A 7,426-nucleotide genomic window follows, 5' to 3' on the forward strand; every position below is an offset into this window, starting at 1 on the left:
CCTTACCAAATTCCACTCAGCAAAGGTGCTTCACTTCTCGGCAATGGCGCCAGAGAAGAGTCTTTGTGACCCACAAGTATAGGGGATATATCGTAGTCCTTTCGATTAGTAAGAGTGTCGAACCAACAAGCAGCAGAAGGAAATGACAAGCGGTTTTCAGCAAGGTATGCTCTGCAAGCACTGAAATTATCGGTAACAGATAGTTCTGTGATAAGATAATTCATAACGGGTAACAAGTAACAAAAGTAACTAAGGTGCAGCAAGGTGGCCCAATCCTTTTTGAAGCAAAGGACAAGCCTGAACGAACTCTTATATAAAGCAAAGCGCTCCCGAGGACACATGGGAATTACTGTCATCTAGTTTTCATCATGCTCATATGATTCGCGTTCGTTACTTTGATAATTTGATATGTGGGTGGACCGGTGCTTGGGTGTTGTCCTTCCTCGGACAAGCCTCCCACTTATAATTAACCCCTCTCGCAAGCATCCGCAAATACAAAAGAAGAATTAAGATAATTAAGATAAATCTAACCAAAGCATGAAACATATGGATCCAAATCAGCCCCTTACGAAGCAACACATAAGATAGAGTTTAAGCTTAGTCACTCTAGAAACCCATCATCTACTCATTACTTCCCAATGCCTTCCCCTAGTCCCAAATCATGGTGAAGTGTCATGTAGTTGATGTTCACATAACACCACTAGAGGAGAGACAACATACATCTTATCAAAATATCGAACGAATACCAAATTCACATGATTACTTATAACAAGACTTCTCCCATGTCCTCAGGAACAAACGTAACTACTAACAAAGCATATTCATGTTCATAATCAGAGGAGTATTAATTCTCATTAAGGATCTAAATATGATATTCCACCGAATAAACCAACTAGCATCAACTACAAGGAGTAATCAACACTACTAGCAACCCACAGGTACCTATCTGAGGTTTTGAGATAGAGATCAGATACAAGAGATGAACTAGGGTTTGAGAGGAGATGGTGCTGGTGAAGATGTTGATGGAGATTGGCCCCCTCTCGATGAGAGGATCGTTGGTGATGACGATGGTGATGATTCCCCCCTCTGAGAGGGATGTTTCCGTGGCAGAACAGCTCCGCTGGAGCCCTAGATTAGTTCTGCCCAGGCTTCGCCTCGATATGGCGGTGCTTCGTCCCGAAAGCTTCCTTCTGATTTTTTCAGGTAAAAACCCTTCATATAGAAAAAGATGGGCACCGGGGGCCTGCCAGGCTGGTGGCAAGGCAGGTGGGCGCGCCTAGGGGGTAGGGCACGCCCCCCACCCTTGTGGATGGCTGGTGGCCCCCCTATAGTGCTTTCTTCGCCCAATATTTTTTATTAATTCCCAAACAATTCTTCATGAAGTTTCATGACTTTTGGAGTTGTGTAGAATAGGTCTCTAATATTTGCTCCTTTTCCAGTCCAAAATTCCAGCTACCGGCATTCTCCCTCTTCATGTAAACCTTGTTAAATAAGAGAGAAAAGGCATAAGTTTTGTACCATAATGTGTAATAACAACCCATAATGCAACAAATATCACTATAAAAGCATCATGCAAAATGGATGTATCACTATACTCTTAGAATGGCATGTGTAGGTTGATTGCTTGACTTGTGCTATTTGCTAAAATCTGCCAACAACTAAAATTGGAAAAAGTGATAGATTTTTATTTGGTCAAGTAGTTTAATCACCCCCTCTATCCACCCCAGCTCACGAGGAAGCCTCGGGGGGAGGCGATCCCTCGTCGTGAGGAAGCCGCGGAAGGAGGTGCTCAACCGGGCATCCTCGGTCGGAGAAGGAGGAGAGGCGCGGATGCCAGCCAGGGAGGCGGATCGGCTCGCCTCCGCGGTGTCGTGAGCGTCGCTGCCGCCTCTGCATCCAGTTTGCTCCGCATAGGAGCATGTGTGCAGAAGTGAGACATGCGACCACGAGAAGATGGCGTCGGCGGCAATGGCAACACGCATGGTGCGTTAAGTCTGATAAGATGGGTGCGGCCTCCCGGCATGCGTTTCAGGATGGCGTGCCCAATGGCTCGGAACGCACCCACCCGGTGCACATGAGGTATGCCTCGGAGCACGCTGGCAGTAACGTGCACCACGAGGTCGTGGAGCAACCCAGCCAGAGCCCCTTCATACTGGAGGAACCATACAACTCCATCCTCACCTCCACTCACAGATAATCCCCTTCCCCTCTGTGCCCTCTCTTTCCTCTGAACTATCTCTTTTTAGAGACCCTCTCTCTGTTACACTTTTGCATGAAAAAACAGAAGTAAGAGGAAAACTTACTTTGGGTTCATATGGTGCAGATTAACAACAAAATGATTGTTAATGAAAGGTTTGAGTGCAGGTATACTCAAATCGACGTCTTCTATCTAATTGGTTGGATAACTACTTTTCAGGTCTGCCGATTTCCACGATAACACTGCCTCAACTTTCTCATTTCCCCAGCTCTGTATACAGGGTACAAACAAGGTATGCCAATCTTTTTATCGCTTGTTTAGCCACTTTCTGGTTTATGCCTTTTCACCTGCATATAGTGAGGTAGTGTGTGGAATTTAGGTGCTGATTTGAGCAAATTACAATGATGTAGTGGTGCAGATCAGTATAGTCACCGGTTTTATATTGTGGTCAGTGTGTTGTAAGTAGTTTGGGAAACAATTTGTTGAGTAGGTTTATCTGCTTGCTCATGCACTTTAATACTTGATGCCCTGATGATTTGTGAAGTTTTGTGTATCACATGATAAGCTGCACATCAGGTAACATGGCAACTTGTCTGTTTCTTTTAGAATATACATGTACCCAGGTGGATCAAATACAAATACCAATATATTATATTTTTCTTTGTGTTTTTCATGTGCCTGCCAAGCATTTCAACAAATTTATTATGTGATTCAGATGTATTCAGGCCGGGTTTCCGTGTTCCAAAAAAAGCGTGTGGCACTAGCTTTCTTATTACATATGAAGTACAAAACTAAATGTGGAGAAGTATATATGTTCATTATTTGGTAAGTGAACTGAACCACCTTGGTACAAAACTCCCATTCGCTTTTGTAGGAGGTGCTGTAATGATTTGAAGGAAAGGCTTTTATATTTCTATGTTGATCAACTACACAACTTCTGATCCTAAAGCCTTTCCTTAGAAGGGGCTGGTCAATACAGCTGCATGTTGCGCTACCTTGCTATTGGGCTCTTTTTTATTTTCTTAAAATGTTTCGATTTCTCTCATGTTTAACTTGTGGTTGATTGCGTATTTCCAAAATAATTATGTTAGTACACTGAAGTTAATTTCTACTCCTTCCTTCCTAAAATAAGTGTCCTTTATACTAACTTTGTACTAAAGTTAGTACAAAGTTGAGATACTTATTATGGGATGGAGGGAGTACATTTTTAGTGAAGTTGGCTAAATAGTTTGCGCTACTGAGATATATACATGCACTTCATTCTAACCCTATAAATTGTTGTCTATTGAGTTTAATCCAGAATATAATTATGTTAGTACATGCTGCAATATAATTATGTTATATTCTGCTTTTGTCAGTTTGTTGGTCCATATTAATTTGCTCGAGCTTGTTTTTACATCTGGTCATATTTACACCTCTCCGCCGACTGCCAAATATCATGGGGGAGGGTGATGGCTCGGCCAGGCCATTAAGGCCCATCGGCAACTTCCGGCACGCGTTGTCCCCTTCTTCCTCCGCTTACTCCGATGCCTTCACCAGTTTGTCTTAATGATTGCGTCTGAATATTTGGTTGAGGAAGCGATATTGGTTTAGTAATGTTGATAGTTTAGACCTTTTGTTCCTGCCATGTTGTTTCTGATGATTTTGCATGAAGCTTCTCTCACGCACTCTATTGATTTTGTTCTACATGGTATTTAATCACTTTATTTTGTTACGATAGCTGATGATTATCAACCTAGGAGTTTCATCTGCAACTTTATTCCCATGCCTTGCCATAGATGTTTATGAGCGTAAATCCGTTAATTACTTAACTTTTAATCACAACTTGGTTGCAGTAGAGATTTCCAGTTGGATTCTCTTGTGATTGAACCCACTTGTCTATGGATGCTTCATGCGACATTCTAACATGCAATTTTTCACCGTAAGAGTACTTTTTATCAAATGAAATATAATCAAACTACTGAATCTTGGATGGTATTGCGTTTTTTGCAGGGTTGTGCGTTGGATGTTTTGGCTGGTGTAGGGGTTATTCTATCTCACCATTTCTGGTTGGACGTGGAGCACATCTAGGAGGCATCCAGAATGTCTTGATTATGAAGAAGAAGGTTAAGCATTAGCTATGGTTAAAAGCTTTGTCTTTTTTGTGTACTATTCATGATTGATCTGATTTTGTTGGACCGTTTAGAAATGCAAGTCATGTTTAATTCGTGGTTGACTGCTTATATCCAAAGTAGTTATGTTAGTACACTGAAGTTAATTTCTACAATATTAGTAAAGTTGGCTAAATAGTTTTTGCGCTACTGACATATATATGTGCACTATTCTAACCCTCTAAATTGTTCTACTATTGAGTTTATTTCGGAATATAATTATGTTAGTACACTCTGCAATGTAATTATGTTATATTATGCTTTTGTTGGTTTACTGGTCCATATCTGAACATGCAGAGGGCCTCTCAGTCTTTAACCCTGACTATAAAAATCCATTGATGGAAGGCGGGGAAGGCCGAGTTGAACATCCGGCTCCCCTGGTCTATCCATCGAGAAGGTAGAGAGATGATGTTTCCATGTCACCTAGTATAGCAGATGGACGGGCGGATAAAAACCATGGATTCCTGCTCCCCAGGTCACCAAAGGATCATAGTGATGTCTTCTACCTCCTCCTAAGATGTATTAATCTCAATCTGATGTTAGTTGTGGTCTTATTCTTTTTTCTCTTCTCATGATGTTTGTTGTAATGACTTACTTGATGTAAGATCCCTTTTCTACTGTATATATTTCTTATTTAGTTTAGTTCATCATTCAAAGATGGTATGTTATTTTTGGTCCTTCACAGGTTAAAATGGCCATTGTGTAAAAGTCTGTCTAAGTTCTCTTTCTTATTCTTCTATAAACTGGAAGGCCAATATAGATTTCTCACCCATAGTTTATCAATCATGATATCATCTCCTTTCTATTTGCAGATAGTGTGGTACTTACTAGGGATGCTTGCAGATTGGTAGCAGATGTGTGCAGTGATGGAGGGTTATGTCCCTATTGGTGACTCGCATGGTGATGTTCACCACTAATTTGGAGAGAACGGGAAAAAATATAACTTTCCTTAAACTATGAAATGTGGTCATGAAATTAGAAATCATTTTGTTGATGTAACTCTTTCATATGACCTCAAAATGAAATCGCATTGCTCATTCGGACATTACAGGGAGGAAACAACGTTTGTTTTCTGAATTCAGTTTGGTTCTATTTGTACAAATAGCTGGATAGTGATCTTGCTGAAATAGTAAAGCCTGGTATAAAATATGAATGGATCTAAATAACATAGAACCAGTGGATAGAATATTCCTTCATTTTTTATATATACAGAGGGGCTAAACTTCTAGACATACGTTAAATCCAACATAAAGCTCCTAACAAAAGCAAATATTTGAAAAGCACACATGATCATATGCATAAATGGTTGAAATGTTGTTTGAATGGGGAATTTTTAGCTAATTATTACGAAGCACCTAAATTTTTAAAATTGAAAAGATATTACGGAAACACGAACTGTTTCGGAACACTCGGGGATTGAATTTGGGCCTTGCGCCATTTGGCTATAGGTTACTTGAATAAGATATCGATCAAAAGCTTAGTGAAAAATAAACACATTTCCAACGTGAGGTACCAAATTAAAATGTGCATCTACATCTTACCGTAGAGAACAAGCTTAGATTTTTTTTTATTAAAAGGGCTTAAAATTGTCGCCTGTATTACTTGGTCACAGCTAAACCAACTAATACATGGAATTTTCTTCAATGCAACCATGGGTTCAGCGTGGAAAAAAAGTTAACATGTTGGTTAAAATGCGCTTGTTGCACATATATCAAACCAATATAGGCCTTTTTAACTTCAAGCTAACATAGAATTTTTTATCACATTTTGAAAACTCTATTGCATAGTTTGAATATTCAATTTTCAATACTAAAAGGATCATTGGTATTGCCAAATTGCCAAGCATTTATTTTCAATTACTCTTGGTTTGAAATGAGACACTATGCCATTTGGCACCATTTGATGCCCAACTGCTTCATATTCTGCTCCAAGCGGGCCAGCCAAAGAAAACGCTTCATGGGCCGAATTGAATACCATACGACTACTTTCGAATAGACATGTGTCTAAGTGGCACATAAATAGTCTTTTTTTTTCAAACACACATATTTTTTTTATAGAAACACTACTTTCCTTAAAAAAGGGAGTTCTTAAATAGTTTTATACATGGTGTTAGGTATATGTATATTCTTATTAAGCAAAAATGTATTTTTTACATAACGATCTAAATTCTTACTGTACATGCTTGCTCAAAAAAATGATTGCCTGAAAAATACACAAATTTTTAATGCGCATGGTTTTGACTGAGTCTGTACTACCAAATTGAAATGTGTATGTATATTTGATTGTAGACAACAAAAGACCATTTTTTATTAAAAGGGATTAAATTTGTTATCATATGTGCTTACCCACAATGAAATCAACTAAACCATGGTTTTTTCCGAGGCGCATATGGATTCAGCGGGCCACAGCTAAACCGACTAAACATAGGTTTAGTTTCATATATGACTTTCTACTCCTAAACTACAATGAGTATATACATCAACCGTCCTTACTAAAGGAAACTATTTTCATCGCCAACATCGATTTAGCGTGTCTTTGCGCCCTTTGGCGCAATGGATGAAATAGTTTTCAATATACTAGTCAAACGAGTACACAAGAAAATAGGTCTAAGCATTTAAACAAACCGTTCAAACTGTTCCTCATCCTTACTTTTAGGTGGCTTGTTAGGAAAAGGCATGGGTTTTTGAACCCATGGTTCTCTTTCTAAACCATGTTTTGTAGAAACGAAATCTCTCTTATCATATCTTCTATTCTTAGGAGGTGGGTTATCAAGATCAACAACAAGTTATATTTCTACATCATTATCAGGTTCTTTATCCTTGTCTAGTTGAACATCATCCACTACTAGCGAAAAGTCTAGCAGTAGCACGCGTAATAGGTGTATCAGTAGTGCGGGGCACCGCGCTATTTATACGATGCTACAGCTAACATGTATTAGTAGTGCGTGTTGACCCACACTACTTCTATATATGGCTAGAAGCAGCGAGCTTTAGCACAACGCGCTACTGCTAATATCTGTAGCGCTTTAATCTAGGGGGCGCTACTGGTAAGGGCGCGCTACTGCTAACTCTATTCCCCT

At 39.5% G+C, this 7,426-nt stretch overlaps 1 long non-coding RNA gene across 1 annotated transcript; it reads left to right on the forward strand.

Moving 5' to 3' along the window:
- Window positions 1-1,600: 1,600 nt before the first annotated feature.
- On the forward strand, window positions 1,601-5,058 carry LOC119295838. Its single transcript, XR_005144362.1, has 4 exons — window positions 1,601-2,489; window positions 2,913-3,022; window positions 4,190-4,302; window positions 4,645-5,058. It is a non-coding gene; the product is annotated as an uncharacterized LOC119295838 (long non-coding RNA).
- Window positions 5,059-7,426: the final 2,368 nt, after the last annotated feature.

The sequence above is a fragment of the Triticum dicoccoides genome, chromosome 4B, assembly GCF_002162155.2.
Source record: "Triticum dicoccoides isolate Atlit2015 ecotype Zavitan chromosome 4B, WEW_v2.0, whole genome shotgun sequence".
Taxonomy (NCBI): domain Eukaryota; kingdom Viridiplantae; phylum Streptophyta; class Magnoliopsida; order Poales; family Poaceae; genus Triticum; species Triticum dicoccoides.